At 34.1% G+C, this 18,130-nt stretch overlaps 1 protein-coding gene across 1 annotated transcript in view; it reads left to right on the top strand.

Moving 5' to 3' along the window:
• The window catches only part of LOC122809222 (B-cell receptor CD22-like), a 346,467-nt gene that overhangs the window by 66,594 nt on the left and 261,743 nt on the right, over window positions 1–18,130 (top strand). The window lies entirely within an intron of this gene.

The raw sequence follows: 18,130 nt of genomic DNA, 5'->3' as shown, positions 1-18,130 counted from the left end.
GCACTTAAAATGTTGCTCTGGGATAATCATTCCACTAAGTGTTACAAAAAACAAGTACATACTAAAGATGTAATTTCACTGCTGTAAAGGCTGCAGATCTGAGTGTGACTAGAGAGCATCTCTGGCTGAGGCTAAATCATTCAACTAATCTAATAGCCTATGGGTTGGGAATGAAAACACAAAAGGACACTGTAAACTTTTAGGAATGACCACCCCCCACTGACTTTTGTGAAATCTGACCTGCTGTATGTTAAATAATCTTCTCTGAAAATCCTGCCTCTGTGTGAACATGTGACTTACATAGCACTAAAATGTAAACAAAGTACACAGGCAAGCAGCTGATTACAGAAATGAGATAGTGCCCCTTTAACTGAAATGTGAGCTCAGACCTTCCTAGACTGGATGAATAGTTACAGGAAATGTTGAAAAGATAAGATAAGAAACAAGACTGATTGCCAGACAAGTGGCTTGGGTTTTTCTAAAAACTTATTGTTATTAAAACCTAATTGTTAAAATGTTCACATGTAACATTATTTGGTAATTGTAATATCACAATTGTGCATATATGTCACTGATAAAAATAAAAAACCTCAGTTACATCAAGTATAGCCAACAAATGGTTTATAGTATACATACAGTTCAAATCAATTATATAGGAAGGTACAAATAACTACTAGTAGAAGTAGACAGCAAAGACAACAGAAAAGAAAACAGCCAAAAAATGATCAAATCAGACAAAGGTCTATAGTTTAATAACCTAATAAAGCAAATGTATAACCAAAGTGTTGGGCTGACATACATTACAAAGCAAATAAACAATACTGCAGTACTACAGGAGGAGGGGTACTTTCTCAGTTTTACACTGACTGTGTGAGCAGCATTGCAAAAAGGTCTAAAATAAAGCTACAGGAAGAAATATCTCATTCCTTCTTGACAATACTCTTTCAGGGGGGAGGGGAAAACAGATATTAGTGCATTAGAAATATTGGTAAACAGATTAAACCTGACAGGATAAGATATTTTTCAAGTTGCTAATAGCTATCATTCTAGTTATTATTGTATTGTTTAGTATCAAATTGTATTTACAACCTGTTAAACTGTAAAGCTATACAAGAGATGACTTGAAATTGCTTTATTAAAGCTATACAACAGAAAGTAAAGATATGTAAAAATTGAGCAATAATGGTCACTATTTTTAATATGTTTTTGGCAAGATAATGTTGGTATGCAAAAAGCATAGTTGCTTCTGGTGGCAATTCTACTAGATACATCAAAAGAGACATAAGAATTTTCCAAGATTTTGCTTGATGTTAATGTTACGAAATTTGTAGATTGGACTATGCACAAATGTAAAGAATTCAGTACAAATTAAATTAGTCTCTGGTAGTAATTTGTCCAAGTTGTAATATTATCATATTATCGATAATGTCTATTTGCATCAATGTTTAGATTTAAAATTGGTGCCTTAGATTCTTCAAACTTCCTATGGGAATAGATATGGACGAGTAGAATTTTAAGGAGTTTGGCACACTTTTTGATAATTTTGGATTTGAATTTATTAAGCTATTAGTTAAAAAGAATGATGAGAAATTGTGCAAATATATAGATAAGGTGGAAAAATTGAATAAAATTATATGTGAGGACTTGCTTTTTGAACAGTGGGAAAGTTTGTATCAGAAACAATTCAGACAGGCGGACCGCAAAGCTGATATTATTATAACAAGGAAGCATAAAAAAAATTAGCTAGAGACATGTATGATTATAAGAATGGAATGGTGTATCAATGGAGAACTGTGAAAACAAATAGTTATGGAATGGAAGGAAATTATAATAGTGTGGAGTATAGAACAGATGTACATAAAGGAGGAAAACATTTTCAAGGGGGACAGGAACCTGCTGTGAGAAGGAACTGGCAGAGAAAATGGAATTGGAGGAAAAACAAATGAAGAGAGAGACAGCAATGGCATCCATACCCACAAATAATGAGGAACTATTAATAAAAGTAACATCTATTAGTAAGAATAGTGGAAATCTTGAGGCTCGAGATAATGGAAAAGCAGGAATTAATAGTAATACGAGGGATGATAATATTAATAGTATTATACATGAAAAAATAATTTTCACATCTATAACTACACTGATATGTAAATCAGTAATGAATTTTTTACACTGTTTTCAAAAGGTATGAGATTTGTTCCTAGTAACAATTTTAGGATAGTAGATAGTATTATTGAGCTAAAGAAATACCTTAGGAAACTGAATTTAGCTATTTATTTCAATAATGCATCTATGAAGATGAAAACTGATAAGTTAAAGAAAAAAAGTAAACTTATTCCTCCAGGCAATCCACATGTAACTTTATATGAGAAATTAGTGACTCGTGATTTATATGCATTAAAAAATTATGTATGGGGAAAAAAAAATAGAGATAAAAATTATAAAGGTACAAATCAGAGTAACAATTTGAATAAGGAAGAGTTAGATCTTTTGCAACGAATAACTTCTGACCAATCCATAAGAATAATGAAACCAGATAAGGGGGAGGGGTAGTTATATATCACCAGGAAGATTATGTCAACAAAATGTATAATATATTAGTAGATTCAGGCAACTATATTACAGTATCCATGAATGAAATTAATATAGGATACAGAAGAATAGATATGTTCTTAGAAGACATGTTGTTAGAAGGGAGAATTGATATGGACCTGTATAACTTTATGAAAGTGGAAAACCCGATGTTAGCTACCATAATAGGAGTGCCAAAAATACATAAAAATCACTTGGACCCCGCTTTTAGACCCATTATAGCTGGGAGTCACTCTAAAACTTTCCCCTTAAGTGTAGTTATTGACACCTGGTTAAAGCATATTTATAATAAAATTCCCCATTTAATAAAGGATTCATGGATGTTTTTAGGGAATTTAACCCTTGAGTTATGGAAGGAAGATTTAATATATATATCCATAGATGTTATTGACTTATTTTCCTGCATCCCTAAAGAACAGGGTATGGACAGCTTTTATAATAGTATTAAACAATTTTCAAACTTGAACTGGGAACAATCTTTGGTTGTTATGGAGTTAATGAGCATCATATTAGATTATAATTATATATTCTTTGAAGGGGAGTTTTACAGACAAACCCGAGGTGTGGCCATGGGAACCGCATGTGCCCCTATATATGCTAATCTTGTGATGCTAGATTGGGAAATGGAGAAAGTCTTCAAGAGTAAATATTTTAAACATATTAGATATTATACTAGATTTCTTGATGACATTTTTATTTTGTGGGATGGACAAGCAGAGATGATTGATGAATTTATACAGTATCTTAACAACACCAGTCAATTTTTGAAATTTACATATAGTTTTAATGAAAAAGGGCTGTCATATCTGGATACATATATTTCCAGTAATAAGGAGGGCTTTGAATCACGTATATACAGAAAAAATACATTTTCCAATAATTACTTGGAATTTACAAGTAATCACCCATTTAAAACAAAAAAAAAAGTATTTTCAAAGAACAGTGCATTAGAGCGGCGCAAATGACATCTAGTTACAATGATATGTTGGTAGAAATTGATTTCATTAGTATGTTATTTATGAACAGAGGGTATTCACCTCGAATAATTAAGGAAGTAAAAAGTTATGTTATAAAGGAATGGGGGAAGAAATACACACCCGTATTGGGTAAATTATTAAAGAAAGATGTGGTTGTGGAGGAAGCGAAGGATTACAACAGAGCATATATTTTAGAATACTCACCTCAACCTGCACATATAAAGGATACATTAAATAAATATTGGAATATTTTTACCATGGATCATGACCTAAGGGAAATAGTTGGTAACGCTCCAATATTTGTTTATAAAATGGGTTTGAATTTAAAAAATATATTGGAGAGACAACAGAGAGTGAAAGAGTTAACCTTAAAACGAGGGGGCACACGTAAATGTGGTAGATGCTCATACTGTCCAGTTATATATGAAGAGGATGGATTGGTGTTGGATAATATTAATAGAACTAAGATAATGTTTAAAAGTGGCAATTGTAACCCAAAGAATGTAATATATATGGCAAAATGTTGTATATGTTCATGTTTTTACATAGGAAAAACTGAACGTATGTTTAAGAAAAGAATATATGAGCATTTATATGCCATAAAAGGGAGACAACACCAATGCATTATTCAGGCATATATACAATACTGACAATACACATTATTTTAGATTTGCCACATTGGAGATGGTTACAATGAATATGAGAGGTGGTAACTTAAAAGCTTTGTTAATGCAAAAAGAGGCTAGTTGGCAAATATTAACAGATGCATCAAATCCTCCAGGATGTAATGACTACATTACATTAAAACCATTTTTATAAATGGTATTATGTTGTACGAAGATTTTATTAGTACATTTTATACAATTTTAATGTACATACTGCTATACTTCAATATAGACTATTGGTGCTAAATAATCGTACTTACATAGGAATGGTAAGAATTTTAGTATCTCTATGTTTAATACGTTGCACGTTATTTGGTTTTTTGAAGAGTTATGAACTATATTTATTATTCACTATTTTTTGTCTGTAGTGATTTTATTAAGACTTTGTCATAGGAAAAAAAAAATTTAAATAATGTATATTTAATTATTAGAGCATTTTAGAATTTTTTACATATATTGCTCTATTTATTGTAGGTTATGGATCCCATTGATCAGACCCTAGGCATGGTTATAATTAGATAAAAATTTACATGAAATAAAATGTACATAATAATGAAGGGTAGTAACATAATTTTATATTGTAGACACTAAGCATATATTTTAAATAGTAGGTAGCTTAGAATGTAGTGTTTTACTAGGATTTTTAATAGTTTATTATATATTTCACTGAATGTATAACACTTGCCTTTTAAAACTTTATTGTGAATTGGCGCCAAAATGTATATAAAATATGGTGTGCTTATTGATTAATTGATTCTGATGAAGTCCACATGATGGTGGATGAAAGCGCTTAATCCTACTACTAGTTTTATTTTTCTGTATGCTGCTATATATTTTTGCTTACGTGCTGTGGTCTTAATAAAGGACGTATTATTGCTCCTGCGGTGTCATTCCTTCTGAGGTTGAGGAATATTTTGTTGCTTTTGGCAGTTTTTGGATTATTTAATAGCATTGGTTACTCCAGTTAAAGGAAAATTATATTAAAATATTGCATTCATACAGCTAATGGACTAATATGTACATAGCATTCTTTAGTATATACTTTGTGTTTTTTTTTTAAATCCTCAAATATACTAAAATAATTGCATTCAAATATTTATTATCTAAGCCCAGTTCAGTACTTTATGTTCACTTCACTGTCAACCAAGATGTTAATGGGCATTTCAGAGACATGACCACAATGTTATGGTTAAAATTACATTGAAACTATATATTGTCAGCAGTGTATAAATGCTTGGAGTAGCACATAGTTTTTGTCTTTTATAAATATTAGTCTATCTCTACTCTTTTGATATAAAACAATCAATAAAAGTAAAGAGTTAATTCAACAGCTGCCAAGAGTTAATGAAAGTTTTATAAGTCATAAATGAAATTCTGTGATTGCACAAAATAAAACTAAAGCAGACACAGCCCATAACTGATGAAATATTTTCAGAAAATGTTCTGTAAAAGAAAAAGTTGTTAAATACATTCAGTTTTAGTAGTAATACTTGATATCATTGTATTAACTATACACAATTGCATTTTGACTTGTGTATCAAAAGAGGACTAAAGATTTTGTTTCATAATGTGTTTTGTATATAAAGATATCAAAAATACATATCAGTATAAAGTGTTTTTAGGTACATTAAAAATAAAAAGAGGGAATTGTAACATTATGCTCACCAAGATATTAAGGTTGAATGTAACTTTGCTACAAATATGCAACTTAAATAAGGAATAAGATAAAGCTTGCTTAAATGCAGAAACAGAGTTTAGTAATATGTGATTAGCATCAATAATAAATGACTGTGGCTTAAAAAAATAAGGAACTTGTTTATGAGTGTATTACACACACATCAAGAAAGCTGACTTCTTACAGACATGATGAGAATGTAATTTGCTTTCTTTAAAGAACTGACAACAGGACATGTTTTTCTAAGAAAGTTTAAAAATGTGCTTTTCTAATCCACAAGGCGTTTCCTTGAAGACCGTTTACTTATCAGCATTTGCACAAGAACAGATGTGTCAGCATTTGCATCATCAAGGCAGTATCTTTCCAAAACCAAGAGGGTGTGTGTTTAACTAAAAAAATATATAAAGTCTGTATTAAATCCAGTTATGTTAGGGGTAATGGTAGGGACACATTTTGTCCTGAGGTAAATGTTATATCTCTCACATCATCTGTACTATATGAGAAGTAAAGTAGAACATTTTCTGAAACTGTAACAGAAGTACATATGGTTTATTATAAAAAGTTATTGGTTACTGCTCTTAAAGACAGGTGCTGCAAAGTGTATTCTCTGATCAGTGTATATTCTGCAAGTTTCTGTATGCAACAGACTGTGAATGCAACTATAACCAGACTTTGATTTCAGCAGAATCCAGCCAGCAAGACTGAGTGTCTTAAGAAGACTTCAAATCCATCACAGTAAGCATCATAGTAACAGCACAGTGCTGTGGCACAATTAAAATTAATTTTTCATGTAGCCTTATCAAACTGGAATGAGCTGCTCCCAAACTCATGTAATGAAGGCAACTATGCCAACATTAGAATAGAATATTAGAATATCTCAAAAGAGGCATTTAATTACCACTCCTTCTATGATAGTGGTTACTAACACTTGTCCTTATCTTTCATGCATGCAGTTTCTTGTCTTCCGTCAAGTCACTTTATTCCTTGTTGTTAACTATACATCATGTGGCCACATTGCCATCTTTCAGGCAGCCATGTTCTGTATTTTAAAAGTAAGGCAAATTGCAGAAACTTTTACCATATACATTCAAAAATATGATGCAGGCAGCTGGATTTTCATAACCATAGAAGTGAAGTGGAGTATTCTGAAACAAATAAACTGCAGTAGATCTTCTGATTTTTTTTTCTGAAATTAATATCCAAGCTTGGCGATTTTAATCTTGACTGGTTTTCCTGTTCTTCTAACTCCCCAACCAACTTTATCAACCTTTAAACTTTTACCTAAAATATTTCTCAACTCACATATTGACAAGGTCTCTAACAAACATTCTGTACTCAACTGGATCTTAACAAATAAATCCAATTACAACTATGACACAGGTTGTCTCCCTGATTCTCTTAGTGACCATCACCCCACTTACCTTATCAGAAAATGTACACAGAACATAAATAATATTACATATTGATATATGCACAATAAAAAAAACAGTTCTCCCCATCCCTATTCAACAACCTATTTTGTGAATATGACTGGTCACCCTTAAAAACCCTCAGTTTGGATCTTGCAGTTCAGTACTTTAATAATGTATTCCTGCAAATTTTAAATAATCTTGCTACTTTCAGGGAAAATACGTTCCAAGGCCAAACAACTTCCCTTCTTAACTAAAGAGGCTATCCTCCTTTTAAAACAGTGGGACAAAGCCCGGAGTCTCCATCACAAAAATAAAAATAGTAACAATTATGCAACCTACCGGCAGCTTAGAAATCAGGCCAAAAGCCAAATTAGAAAGGACAAAAAGACAATTCCAATCATGTCAACAAAAATTCCAAAACAACTCTCAAAAATTCTGGCAATCAATCAACCTCCTCCTAAACCCAGTAAAACCAACCACCCCTCCCCCAGCAACTGAATGCACTACTGACTGTATAGCTACACAATTCAATACCCACTTTATTACCTCCATCACCTCACTGCTAAATAACAAAGTCAATTCCACACTTTCCTTACCACCCCCTCAACCTCAATACTCCTCCTTTCTCTCTTACATCAATCCCAATTAATTACATTCAAACCCTCCTAACCAAAATAAAAACAAGTACTCCTGCTCCAGATCAATTACCTGATGAATTTCTTAAACTTGCTGCTAAATCTGTCTCCTATCCTACATCTATTCTTGTAAACCACTCCATCTATAAACAGTATGCCCCCCTGTTTTGGAAAATATCTCATTTCATACCCCTTCACAAAGGAGGCCCCTCTACCAACCTTTCTAACTATAAGCCTATAGCTATACTTTCTCCACTTGCCAAAATCTTAGAAAAATGCCTACACAAATAGACTCTAGACCACCTTCTAGCACATAACCTTTTATCTTCTACTCAGCATGGCTTCTTACCCAAACACAGCACTAACACTGCCCTATTAAGTTTCACCAATACTGTAAACCACCTCAAAAACAATAACCACATTGTCTCTGCCACCTTCCTTGATATGTCAAAAGCCCTTGACACTGTATCACATCAAATACTCCTAAACAAACTTGCCTTTCTCAATTTCACCTCTAATACACTTCAACGGTTCCATAGCTACCTCTCCAGCCATAAACAAGCCACCTTATGGGAACATAAACTATCTCCTCTTTTGCCCATCTCTGTCAGTGTTCCTTAAGGCTCCATCTTAGGCCCATTCCTCTTTATTATCTTTACCAATGATCTCTATACTGCAGTATCACCTGCTGCTATCATTCAATATGCAGATGATGCTTCCCTTATTTGCTCTACCCCCTCAATAAATGAACTCTAAGTAAAGTCTCAGACTTCCCTTAATTACATTGAAAAATACATCTCAGACTACCAACTGATTCTAAACCCAAACAAGACCAAACTTCTGATATTTTCAAATTCTTCCAATAAAAAGCAACAAAAGCATCTATCTTTGCCTCTAATGGTCCAAAATCGAAACTGTTGAATATACTAAACTCCTTGGTGTTACCCTAAACTGTAATCTCAAATTTTACAGAAACATCACTTTAACAATCAAAAAAGTCCACAGAAAATTAGGTGCTCTCTACAGGGCTAAACCATATCTTTCTAACCATGCTAGAATAGCTACAGCCAGAACTCATCTACTGTCCACCCTTCTCTAATGTTCACAATTCTTCACAAACCTTCGTAAATCTGATCTGAATAGCCTTGAAGCTTGCCATAATAAAATTGCCAAATTTGCCGCTAAGCTTCCCCATACAGCTCACCATTGTATAGCCCTTCAAAAACTAAACTGGATTGAACTCCCAAACTTACTAGCCCTAAACCAACTAATAGTAGCTCACGCCATTATTCATACCCCAAACTATTGCCCAGTCCTATCTAACCTCGTACAAACCTATTCCAACCTTACCTCTCTCAGGTCTGCTGAAAAAAAACTTGCTCAAAGTTGTCAAAACCCACAATGCTTATAATGATTCTTTATACAGCTACTCCATAGCCGAAACTTGGAATTCCCTTCCCCAGCATTTTCTGTCTATAACTAATACCCATAGTCTCAAACATCTTCTTACAAATTATTTCTCTGATCACTGGCTATGTTCCTGTACTACCCCTGGCTAAGCAAGCAAACTTCCCGTCTACTGTGTTCGCCACTTATGTAACTCAATATTGTTTAATTCTGTTGTTGTTTTGTTGATATTATATTTGACTGTTTTTTGTGGCTTGGTGTGACTTTTTAATTTGTATTAACTTGATTTTTACACTTTACTATATTTTTTATGTAAACTTTCATAGAAATCTTTTGTACTACTGTAACTAGCAATATTTGAGTATAAATATTGTAAACTTTTTTGGGAGCTTTTCTGCCTGGGTCTCTGCTGAAAACAGGCTTGGTTTTTAGCCCAGTCAGACATTACCTGATTACCAAATGTAAATAAATAAATAAAATAAACAGGGAATTTGTTTCCATCTACCTACAGCTGAATTTGGTTAGCATTCTCAAGTTATAATGTTATCCAGAAGAAGTAGAATTAAGTAGATAATGGTCAGATCATGCAGGGTATGATTTACTGCTGCTGCTGGGCTGTAGTGGTGGATGTCATCAAAAAAGGGGGAGCTGCAGGAAGCAATTCAGTGAGTGGGGCTAACTGGAATGGGTTGAGCTCTGTTACTGCAAGCTAGCGATCATTATCTGTAATCAAACAACAGTTCCCTTCATTCAGTGCACACTTCTTATGAATACTTTATACCTCATATGTCTGACTGCAGTCAACAAGGTCAGTGTTAGTTGAAATGGTGGTCTAGAAAATTGACCTTTCTCACACCTGTCCTTACTGCACTTCCCCTAAATGCCTTCACTCCATTCCTCACATCCTGGTACCTTACTATCCAGATAGATGACTTCTATGTTGTTTCTTGCACATTTTGTCTTACTTTTAACTTTCCTTTTAAACTCAATTTAACTGGTCAGTTTTCTACTGTAAAATGTGTAGAGGAAGTAAATAAATAAAGCTAGAAGAGCCAAGCACTTTGAGATGGCAATGCTATTCACTGTGAAACTGTGACAATGATCAGTTGCTATCATATAGATCCTGCCAACTTATTGTGTATGATGCTGATAATTGACTGTGATGGAAAGTGAAAACAAATATATCCACCTTGCTATTTTTTAGATATACAGCAACCCCTCCCCATATACACACTCATTTATATCAAAGACAAACTCCATAACCATAATTTATAGCTACTTTATTGACTGTATACTTCTCAGATGTCTGATCATGTTAAAAATAACCAAAGTAAAGTATTTCATTTGGCTTGACAGAAATGCACACTAGTTCTTCAAAGCCAAAATAATGAGTGATTAGCTTGAGAAAATGACAGCAGTGTCAGTCATTTTCACCAACAGTCAACTCAAGTATCCAGCAAAGCCAAATGTATTTACTCTACACACCTCCTATATTGGACTGGGATAAAATTAAAATAATAATTGGCCACAGTAATTTACTGAACCTCACCCTACCACACAGGTATGCCCACCAGTTATAACAAATTCTATGTCCACGCACATTTTGGTTGTCTGACTGTGGTCAGATATATGGAAAAATGCACTAATAATGGCCACATATATTTAGATTGTATCTGTTAGAACCATGACATGCAATCAGTCTATTGACACCCCTCTTATTCTGCTCCCATCCTACACACACATTTATGTGGTCATAAATTATATCCACTTGTAAGATTGTGGGTGTACCTTCTCAAATGTTTGAGCATGATCAAATTTATGAGTAAATACATAGATAATTGTCAGGTCGGATTTTATCTTCTCAGCTCACTGCTGTAAACATACAATTTTCAACCTACTGCACCTTCCAACATACTTCTCAATGTCAAAGCTCAAGAATCAAGGACAAATAAAAGTAATGGTGAACAAGGGTCCAATATCAGGGATATATATTGCTATTTATACATTGCAACAGGCTCTGTATTGTCATGCATTTTCTGAATGCTATTAAGTCTGAAGTGCAACTGCCTGTCATTATTTAGTAACTGCAGTCCAGATTGATTTGCTAGAAAAACACAAACTTTAGAAAGAACAGATCAAAATATGAGATATAAAATCAGGGACATTATGTGACAGCAGGGCTAGATGCACCACATCCTTACATATATAGACATATACTTATATTATATATGATATTTACACAGACACACACACACACACACACACACACACACACACACACACACACACACACACACACACACACATAAAAACAACTCACCTTCCTACATGTGGGCCTAGTGGCAATTTTAGTAAAAAATGTCTTTGTCTGTCTGTTACAAATTGCAGAAAGACATGTAATAAGGCACAACTTCCTTCTCCTACTTTTGGAATAGTCAGAGGAAGTGCATGCCAGCCTTTTTGAAAACATCTTGGTGACCAGAGTAAGCTTATTTATTTATTTTTTAATCTAACTCAGAAAGTGTAATTCACCACATGTACATTGCACAGTATTGTTAGTTCTAAGGTGCAGAAAGAGGAAAGTAAGTCATCATTTTTTTTAAAGAAAAAACTAAGATAACATTTTTTTTCCTAAGGGAGCTGCAGCCCAGTATTCAGTACTGTTAGCTGCCACTGCTGCAGGGATGATCCTGGGTAAAAGCCTGACATTCATCATTGTGCAGGCAGTGTGCATCTGTACAAAACAAGTTGCTGGTCCCTCTAAAGGAAGTTACTATAGAAATGTGTAGATACTTTAATCATAGTCTCTAACACTGTAATGATACCATGGTGCTAAAGCTGATAGGTCCACCCACACATTGCTGGGGGCTACAAAGGATGGCACTTATTTTCATTACACTGTCCTCATTCCACTCAGGGTAAGGGCATATAATTGCCTGGTCATGAACAGTAGAATTCTGATGGCAGGATGAGATGGGTTAAAGGAGAAAATAACCATAAGTCAGATAATCTTGGTGAAGTACAACTAAACTTGTCATCCCAGAATATTATGGGTCTATGGCTAATCATCAAACCCACAAACATGACATCTACAATTAAGAAAAGGCATGGCTGACAGCCCACATAATTGACTTTAAAAAGTAAACAACAACACCCCCTATAACTCTGAAAATACAAATTCCAGTATTGTGCATCCTACAAAAAAGGGAGACCCCCCCTTAAACACAGTTACATGATCTTGATCATTTCAATGGAATGTCTGATGAAACACAAAGATTGAAAGAAGCATCTAATGGCCATTCTAACTCTTCTGCAGGTGAGAATTTAAACATCATTAATCTCTCTGATTTATGTATTTCTGATGTTATGAAACGAGTTTTGTATAAAGGGACTAAATTTGTTCCAACTCACATTCCTTCACTGGCTGATTTGATGTTAGAGGCCAAAGATTTTTGTAAGAAGTTATATCTGAAAGGTTTTTTTTGCAGATAAGTAGAGAGGAATGGTTAGTAATTTGGATGAAATGAATGATGTTTCTGTTCTTGAAAATTCATTAATGGGCATGTCTGTGTATGAGAATGAAATGATAGACATTTTCTCAGATTTGGAATATCATTTATCTTCTGATTCAGCTTTTGAATATTGTACTGGTTATGGAAGATTTGAAATTCCTAAGGTACCATATGTTAGTGAATTTATTCCTCCTAAATTGAATAACAGCATTAATGTTTTTGAAAAAACTTCAAGCAAACAAATTGTGAAGGAATTCGGGTTATTTAAAAAAACATCAGAAGGGTTATAATCTTTCTAAAATAGAATGGCAAGCTTTATGTGAAATAAGGGAAATGACTGATAAATATGTTTTCACGGAGTCTGACAAAGGTGGAAACTGGGTAATCTTGCCTAGAGATAGGTACAACTCTCTAGTATTAGATTTGTTATCTGATAGTGACACTTATGAAAGTTTACCAACAAATCCTAAAGTGGAATTCAATAATGCTTTGTATGATTTATTGAAAGGGGTGAACATTTGCATTTCTTCACTTGTGGAGAAGTTAAAAAATTATTTATAAAGAACCCAAAAGATGCCAGATTTTTTATTATTATTAAGATTCATAAGGATTTGAGAAATCCACCTGGGCATCCAATTGTTTCAGGGAGAGGTGCTTTTTCACAAAATGTTGGTATGTTTTTGGACTCAGTTTTAAAAGAACATTTACCAAGAATACCCTCACATGTGAAAAATACCAAGGAAGTTTGTGATTATTTCAATGGTATTATTTGAGAAAGTGATTTTTGCTGGGTCAGTGTGGATGTAAAATCATTATACACCTGCATTAACACTTTTTGGGCACTTGAAGCAGTAGGTAAACTGTTGGGTGAAGGTCCACAAACCTCCTATATTATTAGCCTGTTGGAATTTTGCCTTACACACAATTATTTTGAGTTTGAAAAGAAATTTTATTTGCAGAAAGTTGGTACTGCGATGGGTGCCTGTTTTGCTCCTTCATATGCTGTCATTTTCATGGGATATTTTGAAAATCTATTTCTGTATTCTAAGAATTTTTTTCAAAATAGGGTGATCAAATATAAGAGATTTATTGATGACCTTTTATTTTTATGCAAGGGGAACCTCAAAGAATTTGAAGAGTTTATCTCTAGCTTAAAAGGAAATCTGTGTGGGTTGGATTTTACTTTTATTATAGGTGGAGATAAAATACAATATTTAGACGTGAAATTTTATGTGGGTTTGGATGGTAGAATACAACATAAACCTTTCCATAAGACCACAGCAGTTAACAATTTTTTACATGCTTCTAGCATGCATAGTTTCCATCTTATCAATTCATTGCCTTTTGGGGAATTCAAATGTATTGCAAGAAATATTTCAGAGAAGGATAATTTTGTAATGGAATTTGATAGAGTACAGGAAAAATTGTTTGCTAGAGGATATTCCCATGATATGATAAGTAGAGCTAGAGTTAAAGTAGAAAAAGAATTAGGGTTGACACATGATTTTCAGAGGTCTGCAGGTAGTGGAAGAATTCATTATTGTGATAGGAATTATAAAAATGGGGAAAATAAAAATAAAGTTAAGGAAGAAAGTGATGAGACAAATAGGATTTTCTTTGTAAATAAATGTTCAGCTTTTTCTCCCATTTTAAGAAGACTGGTGATGGAATTATGGCCCATCATTAGTAATGATGATAGTCTTAAAAATATTATTCCTAAGGAAGTGATTTTTTCCTGTGGTAGATTTCAAAATTTAAAGGAGCTAGTAAGAAATAAAGGCAGAAGGGAAAAACTGGCCAACGCAGGAGCTTATGCATGTGGTAGATGCAAGGTTTGTGATAAGATTAGGAATTTGGATGGCACTAATACAATGCCATTGATTATTTTGATTGTAATTCATTTGGGGTCATTTATGTTACAGGATGTAACTGTCCTGTAAAAAAATTGTATTTTGGGCAAACTAAACATAAGGTAAAATTAAGAATACTAGAACACCTAGGAGATATTAGAAATTCAAGGCTAGATAGTCCTGTGGCTCGTCATTTTTATAAAGAACATGGGGGTTCGGCTAGAGATTTAATTTTTAGTGTTATAGCCAGACCTTATGGGATGAGGGGGACAAACCATAGTTTTCAACACAGGTTATTAAATATGGAATCTAGGTATATTATTAACTTTAATACTCTCTATCCTAATGGTATGAATTAGGGAATGTGACTGATATATTCAATATGACATTTGAATTCAGAGCATTAAAATGTTTAAGTATATGTAACAAATGGATTTATAAAAATAAGTTTTGTCTTGGCAGCTTAAAGCTTTGTATTGGAGGGTTTGAAGTTTTGCATTTGTGGCTTTAAATTTTTGAAATATTGTTAATTGAATTCAGTTAATGTAATTAGAATGTGGTTCTTATAGACTTGCTTCTGAGCATGTAAACTATTCCATTGAAGGTGAAGGCCGAGGTAGCAGAATCAGAAATTAAATATGTTTTATTTTTAGTCTGTGCTGTTATTTCCGTTGCTGTGGAATCTGGTATATTTGGACTTCAGTTACTGTTTTCAACAGTGTTGGTGTGTGTTTTTTTGAAAAAAGCAGGTCAGTGATTTACATTTTATCAAAAAGCTGTCCAAGAATTAGATAAGCCTTATAGGATTTTCAAAACAATATAACACTGTAAAAATGATTTTAAGATATATAAAGCACTGTGTATAATGCATTTCTGGTGGAGAACAGGAGTTCTTCACTATACTTTTGTTAACATGGGACTACTTTTGCGGTGATAGTTGTACAACAGGTAGCACCTTTGCATTTGCTGTGGGAATATCAGGAGGGTGTGGGTTGTCCTGTCACTACATGTAATTAGATGCTGACACTGCAGTGAGACATTAGGGAATGCAGTACTCCTGAGTGTGTTGTCCTTTAGCTGTGCTATTAAACCAACATCCCACCATCTGCTTGAGTTGGTGGGAGCTTAGAAGGTTGTAAAAGATCCCATGAGACATATCAAAAATGGTAGGGGAAGTTCATTGATGCCCTGGCAAAACTTCCCCTGGAAATTTAAACTCCATCACTGGTCTCCCCTGAAAATGGTCAATAACTTAGCGTGACTAATCTGTAAACAAAAGATAAATTATTTAATGATTCAGGTGCTAAAATGTCAACATAAGGATGGAATGCAGCACCCCAAAGCTATCTTTTTCTCTGGAGGAAAGGTCAAAGCAAGCTGCACAGGCTTGTGCACTCTGCTGGACTTGTGGCCATTTAGTACTGCTTCTAATCTTTGCACTCACTGCTTGTAAGTTGATATTCAGTTCCCTCTGACTGAAAGTATACTTACATGTTATTACACTGCTGGTGGATGGGTGCCTTTAATTCAAAAATGCAATATAGCAGTGAGTTTCACTGGAATAGGTTGTATTCTACAAGGTGGCAGAGTTTTTTTTTTTTTTTTTTTGTGGGGTCCCTTTTCTCCACTGTGATGCTACTGTGGACTGGTAGGGGCTTGGGTGCAGGGGGGTTTGTATTCCTACAAAAATATTTTTTGGAAGGTTTTAGAATTTGTGACTCATGTTTTTTTTTTATATTGATCTTTCAGAAATGTTGACTCAAATGAGAGTTCTTCAATTGCTCATAAGTAAACCACCCTAAATACTAATAAGTGCAAAAATGAATGAATGCACTTCCTGTCTTCCCCTGATGGAAACTAGAAGGATCCAGCAGATAGTAAGCAGCTGTGGTGTTATCAGCAACATTTCTGCCCTCGTATTCGAAGGTACTTGCCTTCTATAAGAAAATAGCCTATTTGTTCCCTCCCCAGTATTTGTGGCAGAGGCAAAAGTCAAATGGAAGGGGCCATCATGTAGGTAGCAACAAAAGTGGTTTGCTGTCCTGTACCATATAACTCTTGTTGGTTTCCATCAGGGGGTCTGACTTCCCCTTCTTAAAACAAGACCATGCATTTAAGATTGGGCCCTAATTTTTCCATAGGCTCGAGAACATTTTGGCAGACCCCTTCCTTCCTGGTGTTGCATCATTCTTGCAGGGGTTTATGAAGGTATTTGTATAATCCCAGACCTCTTTCTGTGGTAGCCTGTATATTGATATGCGTTAGTGCTAGAAGTCATGCTATAATATTTGCTAGGGTGCAGCATTGTTTGGGGGAGGGTAAATCTTCCCATTCTAACTCAGACAATCATATAAATGTTCACCTCCAGTTAGAGTCCAAACACCATGGAGGGCTGAGCTAATGCTTCTGCCTCCCAAAATGGGTGAGATAGTGACAGTACCTCATTACTATCCTCGGCCCATTGGCTTCTGCAGTGCTTCAGTTGCTACTGGAGCTTGAATCATCCGTATTGCAGTTAAGGCATTATCCCGCTCGTGCAACTGAACCGATTTTGTATAGTTTTTATTCATATCACATTTTTCTCTGCTAATAGTCTGACATTGTATACTTATCATTGGTGCACTTGTATGAATTTCAGTTTGTTAAAGCAAGTTCAGTTTTGGTTGGTGAGTTCTTGATTGTTTTTAATTAAGACTTCAGAAGTGCCACATCTGGGAAGCAATGTCTAAATGAGAAAGCTGAGATACCAGTGTATAGAAGACAGTGATTTATGACTGTATATTTATGATATAATCTCAGTCAAAAAGAGAAAACATACTGCATGTTTGTAAATGCATAGATAATTCATATTCATTTTCTTCTGTTATGGGTTCATTCCAAAGCACAGAACCACTATGTAAACCTCATACTTTTGCACACTGCTTCTTAAGACTAAACAAGGCTATAAATGCAGTCCTCCAGATATTTAGCTTGTCAGACATTTGAAACTAAAATACGCTCACAACTGACTCTTTAATATACTTTGCATTATTACAATCACTGGATATATGGCAGGTACAGTATTCATGTCAAACTTTTCTCAAATGCAAAACTTTGAGAGTTTTTAAAAATGACTGAGCATTGAGTTACTTTGCTGTTTTTATGAAAGAGACTGTTTCAAGTAAGAGTAAATTTCTGCAAGTACATGCAGAATGCATTGTTGCATGTTTACAGATGATTATAAAATGAAAACTTCATGAGAAAAATCTTTGTTGGCTATATCTGGATGAAATGCACATTTATGTTATAACTGTTGAAGAACACAATAGTTCTCGAAATATGTAATCTTTAATTTCAAACAATTGATATGTAGTATTTGTGGAAAAAACATATCTGAGAGATTTTTTTAATACATTTCTGAAAGTAAGC

Source organism: Protopterus annectens, chromosome 8.part0, assembly GCF_019279795.1.
Source record: "Protopterus annectens isolate FY-2018-M chromosome 8.part0, PAN1.0, whole genome shotgun sequence".
In the NCBI taxonomy this organism is placed as follows: domain Eukaryota; kingdom Metazoa; phylum Chordata; order Ceratodontiformes; family Protopteridae; genus Protopterus; species Protopterus annectens.
This window is presented reverse-complemented; position numbering and strand designations above follow the sequence as displayed.